General features: G+C 45.9%; 1 long non-coding RNA gene across 13 annotated transcripts in view; it reads left to right on the top strand.

The window, feature by feature from the left end:
• Positions 1–19,656, top strand: part of LOC110352193 (uncharacterized) — a 362,843-nt gene that overhangs the window by 272,163 nt on the left and 71,024 nt on the right. The gene's annotated exons all lie outside the window — the stretch shown is intronic.

Genomic DNA, 19,656 nt, shown 5'->3' with positions numbered 1-19,656 from the left:
TACTTTTTACTGTGATTGATGTTTATTGTGATCTCTGCCAGGGTGCAAGTCCTGTTGCATCTTTGATAAAATGTTGGCATAGCAGCTTTTGACGTTCACAGCAGATGGTTTTGGTGGTTAGTTTCTCACAGTTGTGATGGCAAAAAGCAGAACGATGCCTTCAAACAAAGTGTGGGTTCCCTGCAAGAGAAAGCCTCCTAGGCTAGGGCTAACGCGGTACATCGCCGTGGTGTGGCTCTAACAAAATGCAAAGAACCTGAAATCCTATCTGAGCAGCGTGGACTGAAACTTCTCATTTTCTCTTCTGTGCTGAGTTAATGCTGTTCGCGTATTATGTAAGTGTCCTATTTTTTTGAGAGTTTTGCATGCAAGCCCAGTCTTAGAAGATCTTTTGTGTTTTTATGGGCAAGAAGTTTATGTTTTAACCGCTTCACATGCAAGTAGGAAGCTACCTACTTCCTAAAAGGATAGCTCTGTCCCATCAGCAGGGTCCCAGGTGCTGCTGCCAGCTGGGGATGTCCGCGTGTCCCCCCTCAGCTGTTGTTACCAGATGCAGGATGCTCTCTTCTAGCTCTTTGCCCAGGGGGCCTGCGTGGAGGCGTAGAGGTTGTGCTGGAGGGAGGGAAGGTATTTCGCAGCAGCTTTGGGTGTCCCCAGCAGCCTCTTTAGTAGGAATCTCCCGCTGCAAAATTTCTAATCAACTGCTCATTTCCACTGAAAGCTGCGCTTGCAGTGACCAGACCCTCCAACGTACTGAGATGCCTGAATCACTCTGTGGTGAGTAAGCCCCTCTGGAAGCAGGATTTAGCCTTTTTAAGCCATGTAAATGTTTCTGCAAATCGCATGTTGGTTCATGCAGTAACGGGTGCTGATGCTTTCTTTGGCAGTCACGCTGACGGTCGTATTCAGAAAGCTTCAACCGGTTGTTTTCCGGTCCTTGCTAATATTTTGGGTCAAGAGTCATGTCTGTCAAACCCTTCCTATAGCACTTGCAAGCCTGAAATACTTTTTACAATGTTAATGAGGATGGGAGAGGACTTTTCCTGTCCTGGGAACAGGCTTGGCATAATAGTTTTCTTGTGTCCATGTAAGATCTGTTCTGTTGATGGGGTGGAAAGAAAAAGCCCCTACAAAAACAGTACTTGGAGTTTGCTGCTTTCTGTACACACATCCCAGTGGCAAATGACTTCCCTCCAAATGCAAGCTCACGGTGAAAGAAGGCAGCAACAAAAGCACCAAGGTAATCTGGAGGCCGTGAGGGAAACATTCCTTCTTCTGGCTGCCCTATCTAAATCCCCGTGGAAACACGGCGTATCATGTTTTAATCCCCAGAGGTTTCCTGCACCATGTTATTGGCTTGGGCTGCTCGTTTCCCACCCTCAAGCAGGCAGAACGACAACACGGGCTGCTGCTCTTGTGTAGCTGTGTGGCTTTTCCCAAGAGTTAGGAGATTTTGCCTGCGACCAGCTTCCCACTCGGTTGACACCTCCTTATCTGAAGGCCAGGCGCTTGCAGAGGCGGGCAGCGAGGCTGCGAAGCTCAGCGCTGCCCCGAGTGCTGCTCCTGCGCTCCGCTGCCTCCGAGGGATTATTTAATGGCTTGTTTCCCAAGGGGATTAAGCTGAACCTGATAAAAGGCGCTATCAGCATCCACCCACGCAGACATTGATAAGTGTATATTCCATCCGAGCTGCCCTCCGTTTCTTTTCCAAGCTAGACAAGCTCCAGAGCAGGGATTTCTGAAAGCATCCAAGAGGCTCAGCGACACATAAGCTGTCTGATTTTTCAGCAGGATTCGTGGTCCTCTAAAGACCATCTCTAAAGATAGCCAAAGATGACAGAGTGTTTGCAAATACTCGTTCCTGTTCTGGACAGCCGTTCGAGCCGGCCACATTCGTTCCCCATTTCTTGACCATGTCTCTGGTTTAAGATGTCTGGGAATTCACGCCAAAACCCGTGCCTTCGCACCAGCACCGATGCTCTCTTGGGACTTGTTCCTGGTTCTCTGGTGGCTGGCCAAGAATCAGCACCTAGTAATGAGCAGCCAAAGCAAGCAGCACGTTAACATCCCACAAGCTATAACAGATGAAATATCTGACAAGCATTTGCGATTAAAATAGGATTTATTTTCTTTTTCTATGGTTAACAAAAGAAAAAACGAAGGAACAGAAATGAAATGCTCTGAATGCTGGTGTTTATCCCACTTGCATTTTTTCATCTAATAACTGAGCTGTATAGATTTAGTTGATACTTTGAAAATTTGTTTTCATAATTGAGATGGGGAAAATTATGTATTTTTAAAGCAATTGTTTTCTTTTTCTATAATAGCTTGTTCTCTCTAAGTAGTTACATCAAATTGTATTCTGAGAAATAATTGATAAAAAGGGCAGAATTCACCTATTTTTCTTTTTAAAAAACCAACCAGCTCTGTTCTGCTAAGTAGAATTCCCTATAATATGAACTATATGCATTTAGTTTTACTTTCCCTCTAAAGGAAAGAAGAAACTTGATTTCCTATTACAGGTCCATCCTAATAATGCAGTTACAATGTATTTCCAGTTGCATAGAATTTCAACCAATCCATATAAATGGAAATTTAGTTGCTTAGATTTGCTCTTCATAGACATCGTTTTGGAAAACTGGATGCCAAGTGCAGTGCATTTTGCTGTGCTTGGTCCTGCAGGAGTAAGTGGCCCTGACTTAGGGCATATCCACAATTTTTCTGTGTAGCACCTGATGTAGTATGGCTACCATCTCTGGGATATTTGTCTATCTTTGGGGTATCTAACTGTAATTTTCACCTTGCTCACACTTTCCATCCCGGTTGCAGATGAGCGTTAACAAGCAGGACTGGATATAGGCCAGGTGGGGTTGCAGATCACGCAAAGGCAGCAGGTTTTGAGATGTTTGCGTGCCCAGAAATAAGAAGGAAAAATGTCTAGCGTAGATTGTTTGACAGCTGTGGAGCAGTATGGCAGTGGAGCATCCCGAATACCTGCAGCCAGCTGTGCTGGCTGTGTATGTCAGGATTGGCACCATGGAAAAGCAGAGAGAGCTTTGAGCTTTCCTCCCGGGGCTCTACATCAGCCATGCTTCTCCTTCAGTATTTGGTCTCCAACAACACCTGGTTTAATATAGCAGAGCTTGATTGTGCTTATTTTTATGAAACAAAAATGCTGTCATAAACGGGTTTTGATCGTTGCTGGTTGTAGCCGCAGTCGAGCAGTTGCTCAGCAATTGGATTTGCTGCCTCTTGGCGCTTTTTATATAACACCGCTGAGGCTCAGCGCTCGCATGGGTTACGCCAGGTCAGCTTTTCATTCCTTTCTTTTTTCTTTCTTTCTCTCTCCCTCTCTCAATTTTTTTAATCAAAAAGATTTTTTATTGGTGCTCTGGAAAAACAAACACAACACACCGCTGCGAGTTTTGTAACTGAACCAATAAAAAATGAAATTCACTGATGGATTCTTTAATAGCAGCGAGCGAGCCCAGTTTCTAAATGGATTTTATATTGTGCCGCTGTGCATAAAAACCACGCAGCGATAGCCCTGTGCTGGGGGGGCTGCGCGCAGGGGAGCACCCCCAGACCTCTTGTTCCTCATCCGAAGGGCCTCAGGTGGGGGTCTGGGCTAAATGCGCTCAGGAATGGAAGTTGCCGAGCCCCGGTGCCCTCAGCCTGCTCTGAAGCACACGAGCTGTTCCACTCGGTGTTGCCTTTAGCGGTTGCTTTTTGTACACCCCACTTGCATCTGCCCGAGGTATTGCTTTCAGAGCCTCAGCAATTTTTATAAAAGCTGTTTTAAACACTTCCCTTTTAATGAAACAGTCCCAGAGAAAACATTTAGAGCAAGCTTTTCAAAGCCATTTAGGAACCTCTAGGCAGGAGGAGGTGCCAGCTTGGACTCCTGAAAGCATCCCAGCATTTCATATTCCCCACCAGGCCTTTCGGAGGCTGTCCCAGAGCCCAGTGAGGACGAGGGTCGGGCTCAGGCTGACTTCAGGAGGAAAATCGCTCAGGACTGACACAAAACAACCCCGTCGCTTCGCAGCAGGCTCCGTCCCCATCCAGGGGATGCCCGTGGGGCGCCGGGGCACTCCTGCAGAAAAGGCAGCTCTGCCTCCTACCAGGCGCTGGGACATGGAGCACGACAGTGAGTTCCTGGACATGTGTTGCCTGGCTCCCAAACAGAGAGATTTTTGTAGCTTTTGAAAGCCAGTCTAAGATCTTGCTCCACAAAGCACCGCAAGAGCTGCAGAAAGCACTGGCCGGCTGCTGGCAGGATTGGTTTATAGGAAAATAACCGAGGATAAACGCGACTGTAAGTCCGTCTGTCATTGCTGTGGTCCGAGGCTTGGCAGCGTCTCCTCAGGGAACACGGCTTCAGGACTTCTGTCCTGCTCCCTCTCTCATTTTTTTGGCTGCTCTGTTTCATGCCCAAAGGTGTGGGCAGGGAGCAGGGAAAGCCCGGGGCAGCACTGGGTTCACGTGGGGCTCCGCAGCCCACCAGAGACTGCACCTCACCCAGACAGACCGCGTTGGAGGGGGGACAAGGACCCCGAAAGGGGGGAGAGAAGATGCTCATCTGTCACGGAGCTCACCGGCTGCCAGGATGGGGAGACGCTGGGGCTGTGCTGCTGGTTTGATTACGCGGGGCTTATCTACCCCGAGTTAGGGCTATTATCTGCACCGCATTGTGCTCGGGCCCGGTCCAAAAAAAATACATAGAACAGCTGTGGGGCTGTGAAAATTATTTTCATCTGTTTGGCTTTAAAAAATGAATTTACATCAATCTTTCCATGGTTCCCTCCCACCCACACCCTCCCCTCTCGTTTTAGCTATTCTTTCGGAGAGGCGAAGGAGAGCTGGTCCAGGGGAACATCCCCATCCTGCTCTGTTGCTGTGTCCTGTGGCAGACATAAGAAATGCAAAGTAGGCTCAAGCAGGGAGGTAACTCTCCTCTCTGGGGACACGTTGTGGGTTTTCATCCCTTTCCGTTTCCCCTGTGCCGAGAGGAAAGCCATGAATGCACCGATGACCTCTTGCTGATGCTGTAGGCAAGAAGGGAGCAGGGCAGGTGGTGCTGAGGCTTCCCCTTCTGTGTCCCTCACCAGTAGGAGGATCCCAAGCAGGGCATGCAGTGCCCGGAGGAGCAGCTGCAGCTTCTCCAACTCCTTTAACTCTGCTGTTCGTTGCCTGCTCCTTGGGGGGTAATTTTTGAGGGGGGAAACCCCATTCTGCCCCGATCAGAGGACGTGCAAGCTCTGCTGCGTATTTCTGTCTTTCCTTTGAGTCACTGTTCAGCAGCCACTGCTAACCCAGGTTAGAGTATCCTTAAAAAGTACGGATCCTGTAACTTCGGATTGTTTCACAACATTTGTTTGTCTTTTTTTTTTTAACAGCTTTTTTTTTTTTTTTTTGATTTGTGCCCTTAAGAAACTGGTGAGAGGAGAGCTCTCCTACCAGGCTCCTGTAAAGACACCCGTGTGTGCGTGTGCGTTTCTGTGTGTGTTGTACATAAATAATCACAGCCCGGGGAAGTACTGCTGGCTTCAGGCGAAGCCATGTTTTTGCTCATGGCATTATCAGAGTTCATCTCCTGTGTACTCTTAATTCCTAGAATCCAAAAGAGGGAAGAGAAAAAAATAGCATCAGGTGTTTTCTGTTTTTTCCTTGCTAGAACACCATTTAATCTTTGTTGTAGGGTGAGAAGGTGAAGCACCAGACCTCAAAGTAGGCTGCAATAGGATTCTGGCAAGCTTCCCACACTGTAAACTCCATCCATAGGCAACACTTGGTTCGTGCCAAGTTTGCGTAGCTAAAAATGACTGGGCCCAAGTTTCAAAAGTGGCTATTTGGCAACAGCTAGCACTACATTATTTTCGTCTTAGCAAGGAAAAAAAGTCACATTGTGAATGACAAGGAAAAGGAGGTTGGCTTAGCTCCTTCTGGGTAAATCGAAGCAACTTCATTGCTGTGATGCTGCCCTCCTTGTAAAGCGTTTTTGTACCCGAGGACGGGGTGCAGCGGGCAGCAGCAGCAACATGCTCCTGTCCTTTCTGCCGCGCTCATCACCCTGCTCTCTAGCATCGGCTGAAGTCCGTGGAGTCGTGCCAATTTTCCTTGGCTTATCTGCCTTCCTATCTTGTTTCTCAATTAGAGGAAGTAAATGATCCTTTTGTTTTCGTCTCCCCTTTCTTTGGGAAACGTTAAAGATGGGCTCAAATTGCACTGGGGCTGCACCGCTGGGGAGCCAGATGGCTGGTGGGGGACCTGGAGGTGACTCGGGGGCTGAGGTCTGTCCTCCCCGAGGTCTGTCCTCGTGGCCTGCCTGCTTTACCACCAGCTTGCAGCGAGCCCGAGTGCTGGAATTGCAGGAACCACGTTCAGCTTCCGTGCCCTCGCTGCAGTAGCACCTGTTTATGCTATTTGGCAAGCTCGAGGAATTATGCTCTAATATTAATTACGTTATCTCTAGTCTGCCTTCACAAGTATCTTTAATTATTTATTAAAGTCATAAATGAATAAGAGGAATAAAAGAGGAGGTGCTGGCCCTTACCGCACACCCCCCTCGGGTTATGCCATCTTCTAAAGCATCCGCCACAAGCTGTTGTCGGAGAACCTCTCGGCAGGCTTCCCCTTGGTGATAGCCGACTTGGCTGAGGTAACTGAGAGGCAGAATAAAAGAGCTCCCAGTGGCCATGGCCAGCTCGCCCCCAGCAGCTGAAGCAGGCTGTGTGCAGGGCAGCGGTGTGCCCCATCCCTGCACGCGCTCAGGTTGCCAAAGAGGCGCTGGCAGTTGTGGTTTTTCCCTCTTGTTAATAATGAATGACGATCCCGGCATGCCAGCATCGGTTGGCGAGTGCCAGCAGCTCTCCCACTGCCTTTGGTGGGAGCTCACTCTCGATGCACTGGAAAGGATGCGAAGGCCAAGGCTTTCCATGAGTGCAGATGCGAAGCGCTGTAATTCCCAGGCACCAGATACCCAGATCTCTGAAGGAGGCATAACCCGGGGGGAGGGAGGGCAGTTGTTCAAATCTTGTTAAAACCTCATCCTGCTGTAGGGTCTCAAGTTTGGCATTCAAAATCATTAGCACTCTTTAAATTTGGCCTAAAAATCCCTATGAAAAGTTACAGCACGTGCTGAGTAACTACTTTTCACAATGTAATAACTTGGCCCTTTCAAAGAGTAGGTTTTAGAAGCACATATTACCGACTATAGGCCTGCCAAATTTCTTTTTTCCTTTCCAAACTCCAAGCAATGATTCATAGAGACTCATCAATTTTGTCTCTAATAAGGTGCTGTTCTCCCGTTCACAGAGGTAAAGGAAAACAGAGCAAAATTTCGAAGAAAGATGTTTTGTCTGGGAGTCGGGTCATCCCGAGCAGTACATGAGAAGCGTTCTGAGGCAGAAATAAACCCCACCACATGGTGCAGCATTAAAAGTCATATTTTCATGTGAATTTAGCATCTGCACAAGCATCGGGTTGATTGTACTGAGGTCTAACGTGCTGTTTGCAAGTCAGTAAATCGACCATTTGTTTGCTAATGTACCTTTACCTGTACCTCATGTCTGTGTGCACACCGCAGTCACCTGAGTGACACCAGTGGTGGGCTGGGCCCACCGATGTGAATCACCGAGTTCTCCAGCGGTGAGTTCATTCATGCTTTACTCATTAGTAAAGAGTTGCTCGTTAATAAAATCAGTGTGGCTTCTGACAGAGCAAGGACATGCCCACCCAGGGTGAGGCTGACGGCATCGAGCCCCTGGTGCCAGCTCCTGGCAGTGCCCACCTTAGGGGATGTTTCCAGGGGCTGGGAAGTGCTGGAGTGTTGCATCTGCACGGGTCACATCTGTCTGTTCACCCTGCCTGGGCTTTGGGCTCAGAAGAAGAGTCTGGAAAATTAGCACAAAACCCAGGGAGATTAAATATGAATGAGATTCAGAAATCTCTTCAGTTTCTACATCCATCAGCCATGGCTGCTGTAAAAAAAAAAAAAAAAAAAAAAAAAAAAAAAAAAGTCATTTCTTTCTTCCAGTGCCTTTTCTGATTGCTGTAAGGGCAGTTAGTTGAGAGTTCATCTCCTTGTCTCTTTCTGGTTCCTCTCAAGGCTCTGCTAACCAAAGCTGACCCAGACCCGTGCAGCTCCCTCCTCTTTCTCCAGAGTCTGAGAAAGGCCAAGTCTACCTCACTAGCCATCTTTTTTCCTAAGTTTCTGACCAGCTGGGCAGTTTATTTCAGGGTATGATCAAATTCCAAGCCACAGTGTGAAAATGTCAAAGGTCCCTGGAAAATATGTAATTACATTTGAGATTTGGAGGAAACAATTAATGAAATGGAATTTCTTGGCCCTTCTTTCCGTCGGATGATATGTAGTAGCTTGTCTGTGAGCCGAAGCCTGACTACACTTATGGCACAAAAGAGTTTTTATCATTTTAAAACTTAATTATATAGGCTGTAATTAAGCTATATACAAAATGTCTGGTTCTTTGAAGTATATTAATTTTGGGGAAGTTCTCAAGCACCCAGTAGCTGCAGAACAATCATGAAAGAAGACAAGGCTTGAATAATGATGACAGTTGCAAGCCACAAATAATAGGAACAACCTTTCCAAAACAAAGGGTTTCACATTTTCCAAAAGTACGAGCATTATTATTTGTGTGTATTTGCAATTTGTACATGCCTTGGAGGGACTAACCTCAACTATAGTGCTTGAAATAATTGTGGGATGACATAAATGGGCACTTTTCTATTGAGGCAATCGTTTTTCTCGCAGCATGCCAGTTTTTGTTTACTATTCAGCAACTGGAAACGAAAAAAAGTCTTAAGTCTACAATAACCAGGACAGGGTACTTGCATAAGCTAATATAAGCTAATATTTTTGGTTTTAAAAAAAGTGGGGGGGCTGCTAAGTGGGCATTTAGTGCATGTATTTCTGTATTCCTTGCGGGGATTGAGCAGTCCAGAGGGGGCTACTTTCTGCTGCTCATCCGTACAGCACCTAGCCAGGTCCATGTCCTACAAGTGACAGAAATACAGGTAATGAATTCAGCACGGACAGCAAAAACATCTTTGTTTCAGCCTTTACTATGTGGTCTCTATTTTAATAATAGGTCCCCAAAACCATTTTCTTTCAGGCTAAGGTCTGTACGCATTTGGAGATGAAGGACTTTATTTCTTCATTTAAGGGGCTGCTGTGAGCTTTAAAATAAACACAGTTCTCCCTGGAAATCTGAACTGTTTCGCGTTGCCTCGGCTTCTTGGCGTGCTGCATCTGGCAGGCCACCGTGCACGGTCCGGACTCAGGGCTTCAGCATCTTCTCTGGCTTCTCTGCGCCCATCCGAGCACTTCTTCCTTCTCTGTGGCTGGTTGACAGCAGTGAAATTTAAGCCGCTATCAGCAAGTTTCAGCGTGCCAGCCCCTCTGGGGAGCAGGGCAGAGAGCCGTGCCTCTCTGAAGGAGGGAGCTGCACTGCAGGCAGACGGTCATTGTGCACATAGCCACGCTGCTTGGGACAAGGCTTCCCACTCCAGCTGCCGGAGGTTTGCAATCCCATGGATCTGCTAGCAGGAGAAATGAGTTGGGCTTTTCCTGGGCTGCTTCAGGCAAAATCCCCTGCTTAACTTGTGTGGCAAACAAAGGGAATTGCGGGCCCTCAGATGTCTCTCCTGGCATGAAGAGGCTTCCCAAACATGTCCATAGTCCTTCCAGGGATTTGGTTTCTGATCCCTAATATTCTTTCTGAAGAATTCTCTTTACTTACTTCTCTCCAGAAAAGGTTGACTCAAAATAACTTGTTTTCATTTGACTTTCTCTGAAACTACTGGAAAAGTTTCGTTTAGCTGTGGTCTTTATAAGTAGTTCCCACTGTAAAACCAAAAGCAAGATTCTTAGTCAAATGCGAGGCTCTTTAAAACTGAACCCGGGTACGGAGCAGGGAATCGTTCCTGTTCCCTCTGTCTGTGGGAACCATCCTTTCTCTGCTTGCTCACAGCAATGGGGAAGTTAATGGCCTATTCCTGGCTTTCTTAGCCACATTTCCTAAAGGCAAGTTATAGCCTGGGAAATTGGCTGTCAAGCCAATAAAATCATGTGGTTGCATTAGGCCTCTTTGCACTTAAACGGGCTTAGAAATAAAGATAAGCCTGGTTAAATGGAAAACTCTTGGTATTTAAGCAACAGCCATTTACGTTTCTTTATTTTTCTTTCATTCTTTCCTTTCTAAGGGAGTTCTGGGGCCTGCCTTGATGCAGAAATGCCAAAAACTACCCCAAATTTCGACTTTAAACTGGAAGGGTGAGATCTTGGGGATGCTTACATGAATTCAAGTAATTTCCTTAAAACGCTCACCTCCGGAGAGGAAGGACGTTCTCAAAGTGGAAGCTTAAATGATCTTTCTTCATCAAAAAGTGCATATTGGATGTACCCATGTGTATTTCAAAGTCCCCGTACGTGAGCTTTATTAAAACAAGCAAGTCCGTGGTACCACACTGGAAGTTTATTGTACATTAAGAGTCACATCAGGGCAGCTGTCTGCATGCGATCTGAGTAGGAATGCACTTTATGTTTCCAATTACAGACAATGAGCAATTAATGCGCTGAAATTGAATGAAAGGGAGGGACTATTTACAAAACCCCTGCTTCTTTCTCTTGCTCTAACCCGTAAATCACTTTGAAAAAATTGACGAACAATTCAAAAATTGCTCAGAAGCTGGAGGAAATTAGTAGTAATGGGTCTGCGTGCATTGCAACAAACCTCTCGTTTTCATAGCAGCAAGCAGGAATTCTCCGTCCCGGGTCCGTGTCCACCAGCGGCGTCCCGCTGTGTGTCTCTTGGGCTGCAGCGAGTACTCCAGCCTTTTAGAGGAGTGTATAAAAATCCAAACCTTTCGAGTTCCCCTCCTAATTGGATTTATGTAATTTTAGTTGCAGTGGGGGAGGTTCTGAAAGGGACAAATAGGACGAAAGTGCCCTTTTCCGTGTGTTTTTAATTGCCTCCAGTATGCTGTTACTTCCACAGGTAAAAACTGAGCTTAAAGTCTCGCTGTGCCAGGAATGTCTAAGCACACAGTTAAAGCAGTGCTGCTCTTTTAGCCTGGGCTGTCTACGGACATAAGGCAGACAAGGCTCGCAGGTAAAGGTAATCTTGTTTGCTAGGGCAGCTCGGGCAGCTGGAACAACTTTTGGGCACGCAGAACTACACAGAAAAGGCTTGTGTGCCTGAAAATGTGATTATTTTTTCCAGCCGTTCTAACGAGTCCAATTAGGGTTTGTGGGGAGAGTTAGCTTCATTCTCTGGCAAACAGAAAGCAGAAGTAAATAACACATTTGAAGATGTTAGGAAACATCCAGTTGGACAACCTGTTAATTCTGGCCTATGGAATTGCATTAGGAGTTGTAATTGTCAGAAGGCTGTGTTTGGCTGTGGCGTGTCAGCCTCCTCGGCCTTGCTTCAGGAGACGTGGATCCAGCAGCCCGAGGCAGTGAACCCGGGGCCACTGGCCCTTTGCTCCCACTGCCCTCACCTGAACGGGGCTGCTCTCGCTTCTACCCGCCGCTTCCCACCCAGCTGCCAGCATTAGCATGTGGCACTCACGAAAGGAGGAGCTGAGCCTGCCAAAACTTACATGAAAAGTGCCGTGATTTTTCTTGAAAGGAATTAGATGACGGCTTTTAATCTGCTTTCTTAATTGCCCATTGTGTTTATTGTCCTGTTTATCAAATGGTACGGCTGCACTTGCGGCTTTGCAAGTACCTGGGCTGAGCTGAGAGCTGACTTCAATCAAAAATGTTAGCAGTGGCTAGGCAGAAGACACTATTTCTAATGGCTTCACAGCAGATTAATTGAGGGATTTTTGTTAAGGCTTCTGAAGGACAGGGCTAGGTTGCTAATTCCACCAAGCTGAAGGCTGGAATTGGGTTCCCTCCAAGACGGCAGCTTGTGTGCAGGACAAAGCGATTCTTGGCGTATGGAAACCTAATATTGGATCGGTCCCTGGTGATCTCAGAGCTGGAAGTGAACAGGCAAAGAGCACAAGTTCATTGCGACTGTCCAAGTTGGTTGAGTTTTTTTCAAAGTAAATGTGTTGTGGTTGGAAAATGCTGATGTGTCAAATCTGAAATGCCTTACAAGAAAGGGTCAGTTTCAGACAATTTTTCATTTGAAGAAAAGGCAAGGTAGAATGTCTCAAAATTGTTAAAACAAAAAAATTTGGCATTTTTCAGGTAAAAGTTATGATTTTACCATCTAAAACATCATGCTGTATAGAAACATACTCTCATTGTAGTAAAAATATTGGAAAATGGTTGTGTGTCGAAATCCTAATGACACATTACAGAAATGAAATCTTTCAGTTATTCTAAATTATTCTTTTAAACTTTCACAGCACACAAAATTGCCAAGGTTTTTATCAGAACGCACAATAGGAACTATTTTCAATGCATTAAACGTGATACATTCAGCAAGAACTGATTCTCGGCATGTTTAAAGTCTGCTTGCAACATCATTTGTTTCGGTTCAGAAGAGCAGCGTTACCTCAAGGCTGGCAATTTCAGAAGCTTCTGACTTCTGGACTTTGTTTTTATTTATTTATTCACTTTGGTTTGTCTTGAGTGTGGTCTGGCAGCAGGGCCAAACTTTGTCCCCACCTACAGGGGGTAGGTCTTCTCCATTTGAAGCCTGCAGTCCTTGCAGGAACAGTGCTTCAGGATCCGTTCCTGATGCCAGGTAGGACGAGGTGTAGGTCCTTTCTCCCAAGGCCAAGGAGCTGCAGTTGCAAGAGGGAACCATCATGGCTCAACCTCAGTTCCTTCCCTGCTGTGCACTCGCTGAAGCTGTTGACTCGCAACACATGGTTGTCATCCGAGCTGCCAGTGAGCATCCCCAGTGTCCTAACCAAGAAGCAGATATTTTCCCAGTGGCTAATGTCATTCATGCAAGGAAGAAACATTAGAGAAGCACACAGGCTTGAAGCACTCCACTTGGCTGACAGCTGAGAGCTAAGTCAGCCAGAGAGAGGAAGAGGCACCAGATGGTCTCGGGGACTGCATCCCACTGCGGCGTGGAGCTGGGAGGAGAAGGGGAGAGCCACCCTGTCCGCTCACCAGGATGGAGGGGACTGTCGCTCAGGGCAGCGGTTTGCCCCCTGGCAGATGCTGTACCAAGCAGAAGGGAAGTGGGCTATAAGCACAGCAGCCTGCACCTCTCTGCTGTGTGGTGGTGCCTGGCCGGGTGGCAGGGCTGAGCCTGGGCCCTGGCAGGAGCTGTCTGGGCTGGCCCTGCAGAGCCAAGCTCTGACCAAGGCAACGCACACCAAACTCAGGCCTGGGGGTTCCTCTTCGCAGGGTCATCTTCCCAAATCTAGGTCACCAGAAAAGGGCTGGTTTTGTTCCTCTGATAAGCCAGTGAAACAACAGCTCTTCCTTCTGAAGCAGAAAGTAAAGGTTCAGGAAAGGGTTTGGGGTGATTGCTTGGTTCTTGTTTCTTTGCCTGCTTTTACAATTCCAAATTTAGCTAGGACAGGCATTTAGCGGTCTTCTTAAGGGAAAATGGTCTGTTAAAGTATCTCAGGAACATTGTTTCACTGTAATCAGTTACACAAGTTTAATAGCTAGAAATGGTTTCAATATTACATTTTTTATTTAAATAATAAAACCATATGTTAGTGGGATAGCATCATAAGGAGATAATTCGGTGCAGGGAACTGTTACTTTGTTTTGGAATTAGATTAAGTCATAAATAAATACTACTTTGTCCTTAAGTTAGAAAATCGTTCCCATCCAAACAGCCTCTTAAGACATTTTCCACCTGTTAAAGGACGTGTAGTATTGGGAGTCTTTCATAACAGTGGAAACTGGCTCAAACTTTCAACGGGTTTGTAGAAAATAAACCAGCGTTGATTTATGAGTTGAACTACGACAGGGAACATGTAAGCAAATAAAAACAATGAACTGAGAAAAAAGCAAATATACTGTTGATTTGGCACCGCATGAATCATTCGGGCAAATCTGAGAGGAACAGGAGGAACGAGCTTCAGAGTGATGGATTGGGAAAGGGGATCTGATCCCTGGGTAATGAAATGTGAGGGGGTCTTGCCTTATGCTATTGACCTAGAGGTAGCCTGGAGGAAAGTGATTCCTTCTGACTATACAGTGTTAGTTAAAACAATCCCCTGGGCTCAAATATCAGCTATTAAAATAAATTCAGGAGACAGAGGAAGCGATGTTTATAAGTTGGAAGTTTGAGCTGCTTTTTAAACAATTGTGGATCTACAGATTCTGAACTGGAAACGTGATACGGCGGGAAGAGGGCAAGAGGAAATGACAAGAGGGTAAACTGGGGGTGAGGTGGTAGAGCAGGGAACTGGGAGGCAACGTGGTCTTTTTGGGGGCGGAGGGAGGAGGCATTCTTGCAGGGCCGAGCAGAGAAACTCCCTACACATGCTCTCACCTCACCTTTCTCCATTCAAAGTGCTGTCACATGGGGACGCCACAGAAACTCAGGCTGCCCCAAAGATAACAAGGGCTTACAGCACGTCTGGGTGTGTTTGGATTTTCAGCCATGATTGTGAGAGTTGGTCACTATTTTCCAACAGGAGATTTTTCCTCCAGAAATGATTTTTCATTGAAGCTGAGATCTCTTATGGAAAAGTGAATGTGGCTTGGTTCTGGAAAGAAAATAATAATAATAATAATCAGTAATAAAAACAAGGATGTCAACATCATAGCAGAAACCTTTCAATTTAATTGCAGCAGCACCAACAAAAGACATCTTTAACAACAAAAGAAATCTTTTAGTTGACCACCAAGCAATTTTGGTTTTGGAACAAGCGTGTTTTTTATAATTGTGGCATTTCCCTTAAGTGATCACTTGAGTTTCAGCACTACTCCAAAGCATTTTGGAAAACTGAAACTCTAATTTGGGTAACAGCATGACCCAAGCATTACAGGGATGCACTTGAAATGGCTTCTCCTCTCCTCTCTGGCATTACCCTGTGATGTGATATCCAAGCAAGTCGCTTTTCCTGCCTTGCCTATTTCTTCTAGCCTGGAAGCTGATTAAAGCAGGGGAGCTCTCTTTTGCTGAGCAAATACTCTTCCACGGTGCTGTTCCCGTTTTGGTCTCGTACTACTCTGTGTGTATTTATGTATATGTCTAAAAGTGTGTATTGCATATAAATACAGAAATGCAGGCAGGAAGAGTTATTAGTGGGTTTTCTCTGCTTACAGTTATTCTGTTGCTTCCCTAACAGGTGGATTTGTTTGTTACTCTAAATAATACAGTGAGTCTCGGGGTGTCAGAGCTTCCTCTTTCTTTCTTGATGCTAGAGGTATCCCGTGGCTTTTCCAAATGACCTTTCACCATATAAGATCTCATCCATGTCTGATAATGACACACAAGCAAATCCCCCTCTGCACTCACATCCCTATCGTATCTTTTCTTGTACTTAATAGTTCCACGTGGTTGCTTCAGTGGGAGTCTCATCATCTATTCCTCTGCGATTTATGAGCAGGATCGGTGCCTGGAATTTCCCAAAGCGCCAGGTGAAAGACAGGCTCAGAGACCCGTGTATACAATTCTGAAAAAAATGTGAAAGGCAATGAAATCTGAGCTTGGGCTTTCAGAGACAACTTGACAAGTCAATTGCCCTGTTAGGAGTTGACAACAGTGACCCTGATAGTAGAAATGATCCGTTTCCTCTGTTTTAATTTATCACCCCAGGATTCTGAGTAGCTGCTCAGTAGCACAATCTTCAGATACTGATATAGAATCAGTCCCAAGTGGGACGTTTTGTCAAGGGAAAGTTTACAGTCCTAAAAAAAAATAAATAAAAAAAGCCCCAGGAATGCACAACATGTTTATTGTTCAGAGCCAAATCTGATATATGTGAAGCCTCCTGTTTTAAAATTCCTTGCAACATATAGGATGTCTGTGCACATTGTTCCTCTCTCTTTTTAGGCGTTTCAAACAATGTTCTCAAATACTGTCATTCTATAACGTAGAGAACAACATCCTCAGTCATTCAGAATTAAATGTGGACAGAAAAGCCTGTACAGAGTATGTCTGGGGACAAACAAACAAATGAAAGAATTTGTTTCAGTAGCATGCACAAGCTTCTTTTTTCATTTCATAGGGCACTGATGGAAGGATGCTTAGTTTTGTAGGCCTGTTCTTGAAGCTTAGAAATTGTGAAAGCACTTCCACAAATGTTACCAGGACTTTTACAGTCACACTCAGAGAGAGAACAATCAGGAGAGACAAAAAAGGGAGAAAAATCAGGTTCATAAAAATGTACTTAAAACAAGTACTTAATGTACTTAAAACAACCTTTTTATACATATATATTAAACAGAAAAAAAAATCAGCAAGTAGATAAATCACAGATGCCAAAGAAAAATTCTGAATTAGAAATTCACTCTTGCCTGGTGCTTCTGCTGCCTCTCTCCTGAGCTGCTACACCAGGGGACCAGTGCTCAGGCTCAGTTTGGGTACCACTTCCTTCATGTCACTAATCCAAAACACATTTCACAGGTGAGAAACTGAGCCCCGGGGATGTCGGAAGGGCAGAGGGGATTTAGGAGTCTGCTCTTAAATTAGGAGCCTACTTTCCCTATACAGCCAGTAAGTGCCCTGCTCCTGAGAGTGCTCTGAATCACCCAGCCCAGCTCACTCAACTGGCTATAATGGAAGCCTGAGCTCTTAATATAGGCATTGAAATTAGATGTTTGAGTTAGATGGGTGAATACCCCCCCAGTGCAATGCATCCAGATTTATACAGGAAGTCTGTGGCAGAGGCAAGAATTGAACCCAGCTTTCCTGTGACCATCTTTTTATTCCCAAGCTTCCAGTTAAACTATAATCCATCTTGAACCACTTACTGGAAATAGTTCCCTAAAAATAAATTGAAAGTCTAAGTGATCAGGAAGTTTACCTAAACTTCAGAGGCAGGTTAATATGAGGGTACTTTGGACTGACTCATTGGACCGGCTCTTCTCGCAAAGCTCACTTACTCTTCTCTGCGGGCTTTCTTCAGTCCTCTGCTCCTGGAGATGGGTTGTTCCTGCGAGGTGCATCCTTCCAAACCTCACCTGGTTTGCCTCATGAAAAACACGCACCAGTGAGACTTGGACAAATGATTAAAGAACAAGATTAGGGGATCTCAGATGAGAGAGGTCCACTTTCTTTCTTACCTGAAAGGCATTGCCAACACAGATTGAGTTCTTCAGCAGCTGAAGGAGGGAATGTCACAGCCCTCGCGTGGCAGCTGATGGGAGGTTTGCAGCCTCTTGGTACTCCTCTGACAGTGCCATGGGAGGGCTGGTTTCCAAACCATCTTCCTATGCTAGTGGTGTTATCCGTAAGTGGCTCTGGAGTGGGTTTGCTGGGAGAAATCAACCTGTAATAAATTTGAGAGGTAATTTGGCCTGTTACACTTGTTGCTTCGCTTCTGAGCATGATGTGTGTGCTGCTAACAGAGACACGACTGTTAAATATGGTCACAGGACAAAAGTTAGACGACATCATTAAATTGCTATAATTATTATTTTTTTTAACTTAGCTTAGCATAGACTCAGAGCAAATGCAGGGAGGCGCACATTAGCTGCAGAACAACCTGGTCTGTTTCAGAAGGTGCTGGTGTCCCAAATGTGCTGCTGCTGGTCCCAAGCTCTGCTTGAGGGTCCTCTGTGAAGCCATGGCATGAGCCTGCAGCGGCCCCAGGCACTGGTGCTTAATGAGTAAGGATGTTTAGTTTGAGGGTAGGGATGCCCAGTGGTCTGGGAGAAACCCTGATGACTGTCAGTGGACTGTTGGCTGTGAAATACCACCAGAAATCAGGGATGTGCGCCGTGCCGCTTGCAGGGCGGCATCAGCACCCAGCCGATGGGAGCGTGGAGAGCGAGAGCTGCAGAACTGGCTTCAGGCAGAGAGCTGCAATGCCTGAGTGTGGCTGATTTTCAGCGTTTGCCCCCATACAGCAGACAATACCATGGAATATATTTTAAGTGTTATACATGTATATAGATATATGCGTGCACGTGGGTGCAATATACATGTGTTAAGAATATTGAATGAAAAATACATGAAAGAGTTTAAATTCTAGTGACGGTACTGATTTCATTGTGTTTTAGGGTTTCTGTCTGGAAGGGAATTGCAGATTTCATGGGGGAAGTGGTCATTTGTGCACCATCCAGAAGCAGAGCTGCCTTTTTTAAAAGGAAGATTCATAAACCAATTCCATCCAGTCCGAGTATATAAAGCCAGGCATTGCCTAAAAGCGGTTGGAAAACAGCAAAAGTTTTTTTTTTTCACCCTAATGTATGTGAAATCTCCATGGGAATGTTTACATTAGACAAGTGCCTGCCAGCTTTACGAGGACAGCTAAATCCCTGCTGGGGACCTCGTATACCACTGAGCCTGTAGACAGAGATAAGGGCTCACCAAAGCATGACGCAGAGCCTCTCTCTTTTGTACAGAAAGCAAAGTGGCCTGGTTTTCGGGGATGCTCTGTGTTGCTTTCCAGGGGAGATCTAGACCTTGGGGCGGGGTTTTTGCAGTTAGTTCCAAAACGCATGGTGAACCCAGCGCTGATGAAATGAAAGCCCAGCTCAGGGTAGTGTGGGACACCAGCTGACCAGGAAACCTCTGAAGTTAGGTCCAAAAAATGCCATTCAGCAGCATGTGGCTGTGGTCCCCTGTAGAGCAAGTCTGTAAGTACCATCTCTAGAAAGTGGATGGATGTGTTAACGTTGCCTGGTGGTTCCCTACTGCTCTGTTTTTCTATTTCGGCCCCAGCTTCAGGGCAGGATTGCAATCCATAGATGTCCAAACGGCAATAAAGGTGCTGTTGCCGGGGTGTGGGGGTATGTGCGTAAAGGAGGAGGCAGCTCGCAGCACGGCTCTGTTTCTAATCGAAGGCCTCTTGGAGAATCCCCCCTGGTACCCAGCAAACAACTGCACGGATCGGCTGTGGAGAGGCTGCAGAAAGGCTGTGCGAGAGGGAGAGACGGAGATGTGGGGCCAGTGGAAGACCAAAACGGATAAAAAAGGCAGGAGGGCAGTGGTGTTAACTCAGGCCACGGGAGTAGTGCTCCAGAGACAACATCCTCTTTCTAATCTTAGACTTCCTCGGGAGATCCGTGTGTCTGGCTGTGCATGGATAGGTACCTGCACAAAAACGCGCTCACATAAGGCGAAGAAAAGGCACCCACAGTGCTTAGAGCCCCGAGGCTAAGGGCTGCACACAGCTCTGCTCTGAGGTTTAGGCTTGCTGATGATAAATGTGCTGTTATTCTGGCTGCAGATTTTTATTTCTGGGGATATCAATTGAATTCTTATTATGAAAGCAGAAAATTGGAGTTACATCTGGTGACTGACGCATGTGACAGTATCACTGCAAGGAATTCCAGTTTCCTGAAGCTTTTCAATTAACTCGGTGCACTTTTCCTCAGGTGCTACGTGCTGGGTTTTTCAGCATGTGCCTGCTTCCAAGTTGTAAATCAACGAGGAGGTTATTGTACTTTCGTAGGAGCACTTGTGCCAGTAAAATGAAACAGCAAATAATAAACCCCAAGGAGATTTATATAGCCTGAGTTGATGAAACGATTACTTTCTCATTCCTAGGCTCTCTCAGAGAGGTGGGTTAAAAATAACTGAA

Source organism: Anas platyrhynchos, chromosome 3 (assembly GCF_047663525.1).
Source record: "Anas platyrhynchos isolate ZD024472 breed Pekin duck chromosome 3, IASCAAS_PekinDuck_T2T, whole genome shotgun sequence".
NCBI classification, from domain to species: domain Eukaryota; kingdom Metazoa; phylum Chordata; class Aves; order Anseriformes; family Anatidae; genus Anas; species Anas platyrhynchos.
This window is presented reverse-complemented; position numbering and strand designations above follow the sequence as displayed.